This window comes from Morone saxatilis, unplaced genomic scaffold (assembly GCF_004916995.1).
Source record: "Morone saxatilis isolate NCDOM2014 unplaced genomic scaffold, NCSU_SB_2.0 Contig16, whole genome shotgun sequence".
Lineage (NCBI taxonomy): Eukaryota > Metazoa > Chordata > Actinopteri > Moronidae > Morone > Morone saxatilis.
Window position 1 is genome coordinate 1,724,247 of NW_023339718.1, and position 15,598 is coordinate 1,739,844.

Genomic DNA, 15,598 nt, shown 5'->3' on the forward strand with positions numbered 1-15,598 from the left:
TTCATATCTGTTCTGGGACTCATCAACCAGGGACAGGGTTGAGCAAGACAGAGCTGTGGTCAATTCTGTGACACCTCTCGAGTTCAAAAACAACACTTAACTGTCAGCAAGCATGACAACCGCTGGGTGCAACAAACAAGAAGTCACCTTGCTGTAAGAAAAACACTGTGATAGGACAGAGATGATACCGGCAGTGAAAAACAATGTGATAACGCATTGTTTTTTTGTGGTTTGGAGGAAGGAAGCTGCCAATAAATAATAAAAACGGGAAACTTTATGCAAGATGTAAAAAGACAATAGACAGATGTTACAGATGTTCATTTACATATCATAAATAAACTAGATTTGAATGAATATTTAGGAGTTTGATATATTGTCATGATAGAAGCCGATAAAATATTAAGTTTTGTTACTTGCTTACTTCTGCAGATGTAATCAATTTCGATTCCCCCATCTCTCGATTGCCAAAAAGCATTCTTTTCACTCGAATGTGGGTGAGGCTTTTTAACTGCTAGACCTCAAACTCTCCAGTTCAACTCACACCAGCTGAATTAAATTAGTTGCGATATCCTCCCACAGTTTAAAATGTGTTTTGCTTGCTGTGTTTTTACAGTGGTAAGTTAAAAAAATTACAGGAAAACAACCGCATGGTGAAATGGCTGTGAGTTTATCTTTGCTTCCACAGTAAAACCAACACTGATAGACATTAACAGTGGGCTTCTAAAGGGAAGAAACACACGTGATTGTCATAGAAACGGACGGCATTAACAGTGGCAGGAAGAAGAGGTTATCCGGTGCACTGCCACCAGCATTGGCTGGAGCCCATTTAAGTCTTCTTTCCTTGCCCTTTTGTCTAATTCCCATCCTGTAAAAGTACTGTACTTGTACTGTAACATTTCTTCAGTTCATCAGCAGCAGAAGGGTTAACAGCGTTTGCTGCAGCAGCCGTGACCCTCCCCTCACCCTGGGGCCTGTCTTTCCGCTCTCCTAGTGTGTTTGGCCTGCCAGTGCGCATTAGCCGTGTTTGTCAAATCAAATCAAAGTAAAGATCACATTCCTCCCCCGGTGATAACACTGGCCATGTTCGCGTTCAAGTTTACAGAGATTGTTCCATGCCATCCTACTTACAAAGTTGTCTCATTACAGGACCAGGAGAAAACTCACGACTACCAGAAAGCAGAATGAGGTTTTAACACATAATATGTCTTCAATACGTAAGAATGCGACTATAAAACGTGTAAAAATAAGAAAAGTTCTTTGAAGACATTTGCAGTCTGCAGTCTACGTGTGCAGTTCACATATAAAACTGAGAAAGCTAAAATATAAACCAGTTGGATGCTAAACTTTTGCTACAGATTCAAGCGGCTCGATAAGCACAGATGGCAACTCTTAGGAGGGCATGACCCCTGAAAACTGGAGTGTGAACACGACGGCTTCCAGTAACAACAGGATCACACTGCCAAAGCAGTTTTCTTTGCTTAGTTTTTGGCAAAGTTACCACAGTATGTGCTACAGTTCTGGCTTCCCGTTTTCGCTTCAGCCATTTTAATTAAACCTGTGTTTGATCTCAGTGTGTGCCCGCATTAGTGATTGGCTTAAAGCCCAATACACTTAATTACTGGTGGCCACTCAAAAGGAAGCTCATCAGCAGAGATGTCTGAAAAAATCTCTGTACAGTGATTATATGAAGCTACAAAAGCAGCGAGACACCAAGAAGACGGCTGTGAACCATGTGCTACAGACAACATCCACCTCTGCTTCAGTGTTGACGCTTAAAAGCGCCACTTCACATGCCTTGTGATAAAGTTTCTACAAATAGTCTTCCATTATACGTGTTATCATTTACTGTATGTTATTTATCAGGAGGCTAATTCTAACTGTAATCTGCCAGTAACACTTCAAATGGTGGAACACAAATGCGATAAAAGCAAACAAATCTTTTGCTGTAACGATTGCAGACAAGCTGCAGATTGGTGGCAAATACGATATGTAGTGCCCCCACTCTCCTTTCTTTAACCTCTGATTAATGGCCTGCTGAGAGGTTAATGATACAAGATCTTAATTAAAAAAGTTATTTATTTCAGATGAGTTTTGTGGTTTCATTTTATGTGATCTCTCAAGCTTAACAAACAACAGACTGTCAAGCTCGATTTTATCTGCCTAAGTTGAAACTGGACAAAGAAGAAAGAGAAAATAGTCCCACACAAAGCACACAAACATATTTTTCTGCAACCAAATGGTCATATTGTAAAAGTTCAAGTGTAAATTGCACTGTTTAAGATCTGCATTCAACTCTTCATATATTTAGGCAGTACTCAGGTTTAATGTATTCAATCTAGAAAAGGTCAACACACACCGACAGCGTTCAACACATCGTTTTCCACGGAAGCTCACAGAACTGCACAGTCAGGATTCTCCATCACCTGTCAACTTGTCAGGAAAGCTCATTATCACATTCACTCCCCAGACACCATACCCGGAGAAAAGTGGACCTCAACCAATACATCAGTATGGTCGATAGTATTGGTTGATTATTATCTTATCACATATGTATTAGTGTTAGTGTATATGTTGGCTAATAAGTATAAAGAAACTCCAGAACAGACACTGCAAACTGTGTCAAATGAGCACTGACTGGGTTTTGTTCACTCTAAACCTGACTTCCCTTGACATATGAACAGAACAAATGACCCTTGTGCTGTGTACAGTCTGGTCTTGCTCTATTTGAAAACTGTCCTAAAATAACTTCTGTTATGATTTGGTGCTATACAAATAAAATTAAATTTAATTATACTGGGTTTGCATTTCTTTTTTTTGTTTGTGTGCAAATTCTGAAAAAGGCTTACTGAAGAGATTGATATAAACTGAGTATTGCTGTCATGATATGATTGCAGCCCTGCTGGTTACACCCTCCCAAAGCCTTGTGGTAATTAGAAATACCAGTGTATTTGGCATTGCAGAGGCTGAACCGACCAATCGCTGCAAGAGTTTTTAAGCACACCCTATGAAGCTTAAAAATTAAGCCCAGGATGGCAGGGAAAAAGCTCATTGTAATCCTGATAATACTCAATGGTCCATTAAGCTCAGTTGTGACCTTTTACTCTGAAAGAGAAGAGGTAAATTAAAGGGTCTAAAAATAATGCAATCCTCTTCTTTGTGGCGTTAAGCTGCAGCATTGTAATCGAGTGACTGATGATCAGGAACATTTCCACCAGTATTCGGTGATAAGGAACTGACAAAGTCAAAAAGGGAAATGGGAATGAAGCAATAATCGTTCCATTGTGATTGTGGACACAAAGCAGCAGAGTTCAATTAGGCATGGGCACAAAGACAAAGACGGAACAAATCGTTTGCACAAAATCTGGATTCGTACTAATTCTCCGACTTGTAGACTTACTTGGTCATGCAGTGTGGAGTCTATAAATCTAAAGGAACGACACAAAGAGAGAAATTAAAGGAGAGAGAACTTATACTATTTTGAGGAGAGGAAAAACAGCTTTGATGCCAAAAAAAAGACAGTTCTGGCACTAATGATGTGTCACAAAGCTCCAAACGGAGAGAAATATCCCAGATTCATGAGTTTTCAGACCCACCCTCAGTGGCTGACACTCCCGGATCCCAGTTGGCCACATAGATGGACATTTGAGAAACAATCCCTTGAATTGGTCCCCTCTAATGGCTTCATAAAAGAAGTAATTATTCTGCAGCGGGGAGGTGCTTGTCAATGGGAGATCAAATGATGTCTTCCACTATCCAACCTTAACAAAGCTCTTCATTCAGGGCCTTACAGAATATCTGCAGTTTTTTCAAAGAGGAAAAGAGCTTTTTTCCCCCCTTTCTTCTCCTACCTTCACTAAGCTATCTGCTTTAATTAAAAGTGAATTCTCCCACCTCAGTTCTGCAGTGAATCTCAGTCCTCTCTGCTTGAATAGCTTTAAGAGGGGATTGCAGAGGGTTTCAGCAAATGTTTAGTTGGTGAGCAGGAGGAGGAGGAGGAGGGATGGGGGGGAAATAGGAAATGCCTCTGTATGGGACTTGAGGCAATTTTCAACAGCACATCATTAAGTTAAACTGTGAAAGCACAACGCAGGCTAACACATCTTAACAACATGTAGCTGAGAAATACAGTTATTTATTAACTGAGAACAAGGCACTTTCTTTTTCCATGTTGGACAGAGAGAAAACCTACATTTTACTAAAGAGAACAGCACCAAAGAGTGGGTGTTTGGCTCAGTTATATTTGGAACCTCTTACTATTAAAATTTATATTAATGTGACTCAGTATTTACTATCTGTGAGCTCGAGCAACTGTTCGGTAAAAAGAAGAGGCCAGAAAAACACAACTTCAATCTGTGATCTCAAAGTGAGACCTGATAATGTCAGTCCAAACATACAGGACCACGGAGGGTACTTTAGCAGTCACCTTTACGTACTTATTGTAAAATAATTTATTGCATTGATTCAATCCGTACACAAACAATACAATATAATTGTAACAATTGAGGTGTTTGTGCAGTAGGTGTATTTTTGAGTGAGCCATGCTAGGTGTTTCCCCACCCCTCAAGTCTTTATGCTAAGCTAAGCTAACCACATCCTGACTACAGCTCTGTACTCACATGTCTGTACCATCGCAGAGACATGAGATTAATATTGATTTTATCATACAGATATCTGTAGTGGCTGTGCTTGTATTTTTGCATTACTCATAGAAGACTGGACTCTGAATGCCCTTCTAGTTTGCACATGCAGCAGATATGGAGCAACTTTATCATTATGAAGTTATGTTTCTGGCCAGCTAGTGAATATAAGTCCAATATTACCTCTCTTTTAGCTCCAATTTGGTCTCCACCAACTCCTGAGTGAAATGTCTGGCTCTTCTATCTGCTGAATGCTCTATTATGTTCACCAGCCAGTTGCTGTGTCTGTCTTTCCTGTCTAGTTTGGTAGTGAGCAGGTAGTGTAGTGTAGAGTGGAACAAAGCTGCCAGTTGAAGCTGTAAAGCAGTAATGAGAGCAGCGAGAGTGAACCAAATGTATTTGTGGAGCATGAAACCAAAACAAAGAGCTGAAAGATGTTGAAAAGGTGATAGTTTTCTGTAGGTTAATCACTTCTAGCAACACTGTTAACATTGCACTTAGTCATCTGATCCATTGTTGATATAAAGTATTGATTAGAGCAGCTTTAAATGCAGATACCATACAAAATGTCTTCCTCTCTCATACAGTAGTATCCTATTCTAGTATAGCAACCATACAAACTGAGAGTTGTTCAGGGGAACTTATTCACAGAGGAAGATGTACTTCTGTCATCCAGCTTCCTTTGGTCTCTTGGAGTAAGAACAGGAAAACAAGCCGAGTGCTCGGTGGCACAGTGAGAGGACACACAGATCCTCTACTGAAGGACACACATTCAAGCTGCTTTGTCAAGAAGCACCCACTCTACTGAAGTGTCCTTAAGCAAGAAGCTGAATCCCCCAGCACTGTTGTTCTGAAGCTAACCCTTCACTCTAACCTCCTGAGATGGGAGACAAATAAAAAGAGCATTTTATTTTATCTGTTTTTAAAGCAATATAATGAATTACGGTTCAGTCTGAAATTATTTTGCCAAAGGCACCGAGCATAACGTTGCATTACAGTGTGCGTCAGAAGCTCTGAAGACAGTCAGGATGGTGTCAGGTTGAGGCTGGTTGCGTTTGGAGTGACAAGTATTAACAAAATCTCACTTCCCCTTTGCTAAAGTTCTCCGTTTCCTTTGAAAAAAACACGTGTGATCTCACAAAGTAATGCTTGATAATAGCTTGATAGAACAAAAAAACATTGCACACGCTTTTTCCCTATTGCCTTTTTCAGCTCAACAAATTTAACATTTTGAGCAAGATTTTGAGCCACGTATATCCTTGAGAGCTAGATATGTCTGCATTCAAAGCTGGATAAAGAGAGGATTAGAGAGGCTACTTAAGACATCTGGAATAAAGGGGTGATTCTGCCCACAGCACCACATGCTGAGATCACTTCAGACATAACAAGATCCTGAAACTGCAGGTTGCTTACTCAACATGAAGCACTGTTAAATGTAGGCATTCAGTTCAAGTTTTGTATCCTCCAGAAATACAGAACGGTAATAAAATGTATTCATTGATACCGTCACTGTATATGTGTGTGAAAAAATATTTTCATGGCCTTCAAAGAGACAAATTGTCCTAGTGGCCCAGTGGCCGCGCCTGTCATATGACTGCAATTTTGGATTGAATGCTGATTTCAATACAGAATAATCCACCATGAGACACTTCTACAGTTTTATAAATGCTTACTTCATGCAAACGTGAAATGGTTCTTTTTTAGTTCAGTGATGCTTGGGGATAATCTTAAAACTACAGTTTAATAACAAACATTTAGAGCCTATTTCCTAACCAGACTGCAATAAGAGTTGACAGTTATATGAGGAGAAATCAACCACAAAAACAGCAAGAGTTTAAATTTTTCTCCAACATACTGTAGCCTCAACAGAACAGAACAGAGTATATCACAGCCAGAACATGTGTTTTGAGTCATAAAAATATATTCTCTTGCTCTTAGATTGCCATCTATATTGCTTTCACCACCTACACATATAATCTCACAGCACAATCGAAAGCATTTAACGCCCATGCTTTTGGAGTTGTTTGGAAAGTTAATTCTAACTGTAAAGATGAGACAAGTTTGGGGTAAAGTAAGTACACCAGACAGCTGATGAATTACACTGAACATCATCACATATGATACTTCCTGACTTTATTTCCCTTTAATAAAAAGAGACTGAAAGGATACTGTCACTCTGGGTGTTGTTGTACACAAGCTATTCAGTTGTTTTTGATGAGCTGCTCAATGTGCACAATCACGCAGGGCAGCGGGCTGGGTGCATTCAGCTGAGGAACATGAAGTGTGTATGTGGGAGGGTGCTCTGTAAGCATGCCTTGCAAAATGTGTACTGAACCATGGGCCTCATCAGCATCACGCAAATCTGCCTGTAAAGGTCGAGCAGCACCACAGGCCTGCTGTCAACATTTCCTGTCCAATTAAATATGAACATCATTAGAAGCCTTGTTGCTCATATGTCCTATTTTTAGTCAACTGTTGTTGTTGTTGTTGTTGATGATGATGTTGATGAAGTTATGTCCTCATTGTTGGTCCCATCAGCTCTATATGAAATGACAATTCTATGATTGAGTAAATTAACATGTTAACGTCTGTACTCCTCTTTTTCCAACTTTCCAACTCCAAACAATGGATACTAGGAAAATGGACCTCTATAATAATGTACTAATCAAATTCACATGTAGATTAAGCCTAAAAAAATAGGTGAATTTAATGTACCTTTAACCCAAAAAGTAAAAATTTTATCAGTACTGCTTGATTTTCTTGGGGGAATTAAAAAAACATTAAAAAACATGTCTACAAATGAGGTTATAAATATATGATATAATGTATTGAGTTTACAATATGTCTGTATACACAAAAGATATATGTTTATTATGTGTATGTTTTTCTTCAATTTAAACAAAACATATTCCTTCTCTAACCTATTTGTTAGCCATGTAAGACAACAAAATGTGATTAAGTATCACACTGTGAATGCTATTGTTGATAATGTTCTCATTGCAGGGTTCTCTGTTCTCTAATACTTTCTACTGTAACAGCATTGTGCTCCAGAATCTGACCGTACAGTGTTACAACTACTGTCATCAGTTACCACATGAACCTAAAATCTGAAGGAAATTGAGAAACGGTCTTTTCTGCAATGATGGAAAGGTTGCATGTACATGTTCACACTGGGGAGCACTGTAATATGCAATTAAATGTGCCTACATGTACAGTATGTGTGTGTGTGTAGACTCTGAAATGGGCAAAGTATCTGGGGATTCAGGCTTTTTGACAGCTGCCTGCTTTGGGCTCACAGGAATGAGCGGGCCTCGGAGCTGCAGCCTCTCCTAAGATGAATAAAATATGACAAGCATGCAGTAGTGTTTCACTGTTGCTCTGATGCAACGTAGACAACATCTCTATAAGCAAAGGAAGAAAAGCACAGGGCTGTGTGTTTGTGTTTACGACTGTGTGTGTGAGATACAGAAACTCTCTGAAATATCAGCGCCAGATGACAGTGAGGGCCTCAATTATTTTTGTAAAAGTAAAATACTCGAACTTCAGTGCAATATGGAAGTGGCTGCATTTACAGTACATCTCAATTTTCTCACTTCCCTCTAGTGGGCTCTTGCAATGCAGGTCATTTCGGTTTTACGTGTCCAGGTTTTGACTTTCTGCCTCTAAAACTTAAAGGGACTCTTTCTTCAGAAGAAGTAGAAAGTAGTTCCAAGGAAAACTTCTCAGTGAGCTCTGTGGATTTTCCTGAGTAACTGGGACATTATTTATGGAAAGACACTGCTGACTTTTTCAATACTGTGAGTGCCACAAAAAGAAATTCTATTAGAGTGGAAGCAGAAATCTCAGAGGCAGATATCTTGAAATCTCAGTTACAGTAATGGTGAGTGGAAAAATACTTGTTTTGTGAATTGGATGAACTGTTTAAGCTTCAGTTAGCACAGAATTCACAAAACTCAAGATTTTTACATAGAGTTCATTTGATCTGATTCTGATCTTTGGTAGAGTTATTGTCACAATTAGCAGGAACCCTCCAGCTATAACAGGCTGTATGCACATGACACCCCTCACATGAGATCACTGAGCATCACAGAAAAGCCACAATGTTACAAGTCATACATAAATGGTGGAGTCCAACATTTGCTCCTCCAAAGTAAGAGGCAAATTTGACAGAAGCTTAATCATCCAATTTTTTTACAGATCCACAACAGAATGAAAACCATGCCATCTATTGAAGAGGCACAATGTAGTGGTGCTTGAGCCCATCTGATAGTGCTGTGGTGGTGCGTCAGACACAAAAAAAAGGTTGGGAACCACTACATTGGAGAGTCTAACACAATAATGCAGCCTGTGTTTTGGCCTCGATGGTTCAGCCAGACCTTGTTTAAGCTGCAGTGGTTGACTGAGGAGAGGGTTGAACCGGGAGTCAGTGAAGCGCTGGAGCTCGAGCTGAGTCATCCCACCCTGAAGCAACCTGGGAAAGACATCTGCACAGTCACAGAAAGAGAGCGGAGGTGATGAGGGTTGACAAGGCGTGGCAATGGGCTCGTGGCTGACCAGGCGTGCTTCATTTACTGCATGTGATAGTTCCAAACATCACGGCCAAACCCGGGCAGCTCTACTGACAGATGGAGAATATTAGAGCCACGGAGGAGCTTGTGTGTGCTCTGCTTACCGCCAGATTCAGAAAAGTAGCTGATAAGGGGATAGACTTAGGCGCTCATCCAGCTTGCCGCTGGAAATTAATGGAACAACATGTAAGGCTGAGGGTAAAAATAATAAGCCGAGGCTTGGTTACTGTTGCACTCCTTTCAGATGAATTCCCAGTAGATGCAATTACTGCACGCAAAACTATCATGAGAATTTGCTACTATTTACCCTTTAATGACATATTCCCAACAGAAAATAAGCAAAAGTAGTTTTTGGTTTAAAAGCATCCTGTTATTCCATGATAATCACAGCAGTAGTGGGGTGGTTTAGGGAGGAACACAGGGATGCACATCTTGATTTGGCTAAGTAGTTCATTTCACAGCAACCTGACAAATTTCTCTAGCAAGTGTGAGAGCCCAATTAGGGCCCAGCATGCTGAAAGGAGATCTGACGCTGTTGCTGACACTGACTGCACAGGCTGACAGACCCAGAGGGGACTCCACTCCTTCCGATTCTTCATCACACCGGGGCTCCTACTGCTGTATTGCAGTATTGTTAGAACAGGGCTTATCAAAATCTAATGACATCCCCTTTTAAGAAAAAGCCTGTCTAATTCTTTACAGCACAGTCTGAGTGTGGATGGATGTGTTTTCACAGATCCACTAACACTGCCCGAAGTTATGTTCTCAAAGCTGAGAAAACACCACAAGGCTGCTCGCTAATGTGCTTATAATATCTACTTTATGACCTAATAGAGCTTAAAAGGGACTTTTTTTATATGGTTGCTGTTGTTAAATTGTGCTTTCTTGAAATCAGTGGAAACAAATGATAATTTGTCATTCTGTCTTCTTTGACCTATTAGGACATAAATAACTTTAATGAGGGAACTCATTTATGCTTTTGTTACAGCTCCAAAGATAACTGCCTCGCAGATTAACACAGAGGCAGCACTCAGACCATTTTGTCCTCCAGTTCCCTAAAAGTGGAGTTGGTAAACTAGATTTCTCTATTTAAAGGCTCGGCTGTTGCCAGGTTGGAGCTCTGTTGGTGCAGCAGGTTCAGAGAACAGAGCCCAGCACTTTAACTGCAACAAAGGCCTTTTTGTAAAGCAGGGATCAGGTTGAAGAAAGGACAAGGGGGTCTGCTACTCAAGGTGAGCTATTACAGTGGTGATGTGCTAATCTCAACCACTGGCACCATCTCAAGGTCGGCCATGGACCACAGAGAATGTGGCTTTTATATTCACAGTTTTCTCCTCATCTTCTGCTCCTCATCTTTTTTTTTTTCTGCTAACACACCAATCCCCGCCTCTCTTCATTCTCTCACACACACGGACAAACACACACACAATGTCAGGCCTTCTGCCTCCCCTGAGTGGTTAGGGTTGGACGTTCACACCGTTGTGAGTCAGTCTGACGGTGCGGAGGGCAAACAGAGACTTTGGGTCAGACTGAGGGGAGCCAGAGTTGATGCCAAATGTGAGACCCTGAGTGACCTCCTTATGAACGGCAAATATTGTGTTAATCCATGTTTGGGGACCAAGTCTTGGAAGACAAGAATGTTTTTTTCTACACTGAATTAGTGTACTGTAAATTGTATAACTTTAAAAATAAACATGCTGCTGCAGCAATTATGTATTCAATGTGTGGATTGATTCAAGACATAGGTTCTCAAACTGGGGGGGGAACATATGGAACATATCTAAATTAATCTTATTACTGAAGAAACAATAACCACGGTCTTATGCAAGCAAAGCTATCGAGATTCAGGGTGGTGAGATTTATCTAGAACGCAAAGCACACTGACATAAAAAGTACAGGATATTTTGACAGGAGAACAAAAGACAAATGTTGCTCTTTGAGGAAGCTTGTCAGTCTTCGTCAATTCTTATCTTGCTCTCATGTTTACTATCAGTGTAGTGTGAAGAGCCGTGTGTCTTTTGCGTAGAAAAACTCACAATGTAATTTGTATTTTTCATTTGCACGATAATTTAATGAATGAGTGAATGAATGAATGATCTCTGGTAAATAGTCTCCACGTCTCCAAGGAAAACACAATTGCATTTGCATCCCAGCATGTTAAGAGATGGACAAGATACAGAAGAACAGGACTTTGCAGTCTAACAGACACACACACAGACACACACCATCTCATATTAGCCTGGGTTGGATTAAACAACATCCTTCTCCTCAGCAGGGTGCATGTCTCTGTCTGAAAGAAAAGCCTGAACAGCAGGTCCTGAGTTCCAAAATAAAATTGGCTATTTAGCTTTTCTTCAGTCATTGCTAACTGCATGTGAGCAAACTGAATTATTCTTTAAATGACCAGTATGTACGATCGGCTGGGATTATTGATTTTCTCTGTCAGTTTGTCTCTCTTTAGTTTGGTTTAGTAATAGAGTTTGAGTCATGTAACATATCTGAACTGAACTACAGTTAATATCTATAAACAAAACCCACAGACTAGAGGTAAAGTTTAGGGTTTCAGGTTTTCCCAGCTTTTGTCTGATGTCTACCACCCAGTATTTCCTCACCACCTGTCTAGGCAGTGATTATCTGTCTATATGGATACATCTTAGGGAAGAGGTCCGGTGTTGTGAATAATCCTCTTATAAGCTGAAAATCTGGCGAAGATGTGAATGCTGCGAGGCTGACCCATTCCTTGGATCTGTGTAACTGGAACACAGTTTTAAAGATTATACTCTCTCTAAAATCATCTTTTCCTTCGAGGAAAAGGAAAATAAGCTATTTCAAAATACAATAAAGAGAGGTATACACCTTTGTGTTTTCAATCCACACCAAAAATGTAGAATTTAAAGCCACTGAGTGTGAAACTGCTATTCTGTTCTTGAACTATAACAGCCTGAAACTTTCAGCATGTCTCTGGCAGAGTATTTAATGCCTAAGCTATTTCTGTAGGAGCTCTAATGAGGATCTTGACATCCTTTCTTGATGGTGAGCGAGTACGCCACCCAACCTACACACAGCTCGCACTGCACCACTGTTATTTCACTGTAATGGTTAGCACAAGCATGCCAACTGTAATTTCTGTCAGTTCCTCTGGCGATCTTCAAAGCCTGCGGCCAATGGATATGATCCATGGCACGTCCCTGAGAGGTCGCCAAGAGGATGAAGAGATAAGCTCTGAAGGAATTCAAAGCCTTCTCGCTGTGCTGCCGGCCACCCCGTCGCTACACAAAGGACTTCATATCAGAGCCACTTTCAAGTTCTCCTCTGCAGCCAAAGCCGAGCTTGCATGTGAAAAACTCCTCTAAAATTTGACATCAAATTCAGAACAGAAAAAGTATTTCTTTCAGAGTTCAATCTTTGCTGTGTAATCATAAAAGGCAGATGCGCCACTAGAATTCCAGAGGGGCTCCTGGTGATGCAAAATGCTGCGACTTTGACCCTGATTATTCACTATATCAACAGCACCCTCTCATTCTCGAGTGTACAAATATGAATATCAGTTGTTGCCATAGTTCTCTGACGTCTGTTCACTTCTGCCTTAGGGAGGACCAAGCTCACGGGACAGCACAGCCACTGTTAGCAGCAGTAAAATCTATGTGATTTTATTTTTTAAATGAGCGTCCACAGATTTCTGCCATGTGTAAAAAGGGAGTTTCCATTCATGTTATTTAACATGAATGGAAACTCCCTTTTTACTAGAAGGTGGAAAAATTTAATTAAAATTAAAATTAGGAGTAGGGGAGCTTTAATATTGTATTTTACAGTGACGTCCATGGTATTGATCCGCTCTGCTTGGTCTAGATTTAGGAGCTATGAACTGAGGGCTTGCATTGCCATAACAAGAGGTCTGTCATGCTCTATGCTTTACTGTCATGCCAAGTGCTGAAACGGCAGAAGCATGCGCAATTAGTGCCGTTCATGAATTGATTTTAACAGCATTGTGATCAATCTTAACTACCATTATGTTCTTCTTCTTCTACTTTGACACTTCCCACTGAGTAGTTGGTTCAATACAATGATCTACAGTACACAAAGGTCATTAGAAACAATGACTGTGACAGGAGGCTGATGATAATTTAAGTAAGAAGGTTGGGAGTTCTTGCAAGTGTAAAGTAAGTATAGGTTTGAATAACTGAGGATAAATTAATTATTATGTTTAGAATCGATTGATCTGCATATTATGTTGTTGTTTGTTTGTTTTTTCTGTAGGAACAGAGGAACTCTTGGTCTAAAACAGTAATAAATAAATGAGCTCAGAGTACAAAAAAGTGAGGTTCTGTACATGCTAGAGTTTTACTAAAGACACAAATGAGGGGAGAAAATGCAGACTGTTTTCTCAGTCCGACTTGCAGCTCAGGTTAAAAATTAGCAGGAGTGCTCTAATGAAAGTCCAGCGATTTTACACTGTGGGGAAAATGATTCAGTCTGTGAGCCACCAACCATGCACCTGGTTAGAGACTAATGCAGCTTTACTGCCCACTGAACTTGATAATGTACTGAGCAGAGAGCAGGAACACCTCAACATCTGTCACACAGCAGCATACACACACTACACGTGCATGATAGGGTTTTACTGTGTACTATATAGCTCAGATAGGGTAGATTAGGGCACTACTTTGCTCAGGTATTTTTATCACCTGAGGCTCAGTCTAATGAAAACATATGGCCTGAAATAGACAAAGCCTACTGCAACCTTTCCTTTAACAAGAGGCAGCTAATTTATTTGTATTTAAAACAGCAAAAATACTAAAACACATTGTAGGTTTTGGTCGACTTCAGGGATGTTAACCAGCAGTGTCCATAGCAGTGCCGCTTGACAGTGAGTCCACACAGACTTCAGTAACACCACAGATAACCAACCTTTATAGGACTGATTCCGAGCTGCCACATTAAAGACTTCCTTTTGGGTTTTTTCAAAATCAAATGCAATATTTGACTTCATCTTACCTTTAAACTCGAGTCTAGAGAAAGCTTCAGCAGATGGTTTGATGGTGCAGTTCACAGGACGAAACTCAGCTGAGGATGATCATCATCATGTTTCATCTCCACGATCATTCAGCCAAACATGAACAGCAGCATGCTCGCTTTTTTCCCCTTTTTTTCTCACTGTGCTCTCATCCGCAGATAACTATCGTTAGTTTATTAATCTCATTAGCTCACGTAGCCTCTCAGTGCTGCTCAATAATCTACTGTACGGACACCGCAGATAAACCGCTACGCACTTCTAGCTTTCGGTGGGAGAAGGAGGGAATAATGCCAGTGGCCCTGTAGGCTCACCAGTCTGCATCAGCCCCGCTCAGACAGTCCCCTCTTCGCTTCACTCGCTCCAGTCAGCTGTTCGGGTGAAAGCGTGGATGTGGTGGCGGCGGTGGGTCGACCTGTCGTTTCTGTCGCCTGCCCGACGTAAAGGAAAGGCTGTTTGACGCTGCGGAGAGGCAGCGCCGCACCGTGCGCCCTGCGCTCCCACACGGACCAACAGCACTGCCTGCTGTACTTAAAGAGATACAGCAGAGCACACAGAGGCGCAGTGGCCGCCGCACTCTGCGCTCTGCTTGCTGGGCCACACAGGACACCTCTGGCTGCTGATAGGCCGATTTTAGTTTGATTTGAGGGCTTCAATCAGTAATTAAATCCAAATGGTTAGTTTTGCGCATGCATGCATTTTGCCTGGGTTGGTTGCTGCCATGCAGGACCGTTGCCTCCACAGATCTGTTTTAACCACAGATGATCATTAAATGTTTCTAAAGCAATGAGATACCCTCGAAAAAGGTTGAAAAGGAAAGTTGAACCAAGTAATAACTGCTGGAACATGCTGACTGCAGCAATGGAAAGTGGTAATAAAAGCAGATATATGGCAGAAATTATAGTAATGTTAGTAATTATAGCAGTTGGCTCAGAGTAGTTTAGAGTGCAGCTGGACCCTGGTTTATTGTCTGTATGGAAAAGACATTGTCATACAGTAGACTTGTATAAACTAGCCCATCACCAAAGAGGTGATAGAAGAGAATATTGCCATCCACTCTTGTTGTTTATAGTTGGAATTGTATGTATGTTTTATAATTGATATCTTTATGGTTCTTCATGCACTAAAAACCACTGGTTCAGGGGAACCAAGACTGAGTCCTTGCCACACGGGCCAGCCTTCACTCCCCACATGCATCAATTAGCCTTGGCCGCACATGACCCTGTCGCCTGTTCACTGCTTTTCCTTCCTTGGACCACTTTTGATAGGTACTGACCTCTGCAGACCGGGACAACCCCACAAGAGCTGCAGTTTTGGAGATGCTCTGACCCAGTCGTCTAGTCATCACAATTTGGCCCTTGTTTTTCCTGCTTCTAACACAT

The 15,598-nt window shown here is 41.0% G+C and overlaps 1 protein-coding gene across 1 annotated transcript in view; it reads right to left on the reverse strand.

Annotated features, from left to right (window-relative positions):
- Window positions 1–14,727, reverse strand: part of wscd2 (WSC domain containing 2) — a 35,905-nt gene extending 21,178 nt beyond the window's left edge. The window contains exon 1 of the mRNA XM_035658973.1: window positions 14,201–14,727. The gene's annotated coding sequence lies outside the window, so the exon portion shown is untranslated. The remainder of the gene's footprint in view (window positions 1–14,200) is intronic.
- Between the last annotated feature and the right edge of the window lie 871 nt (window positions 14,728–15,598).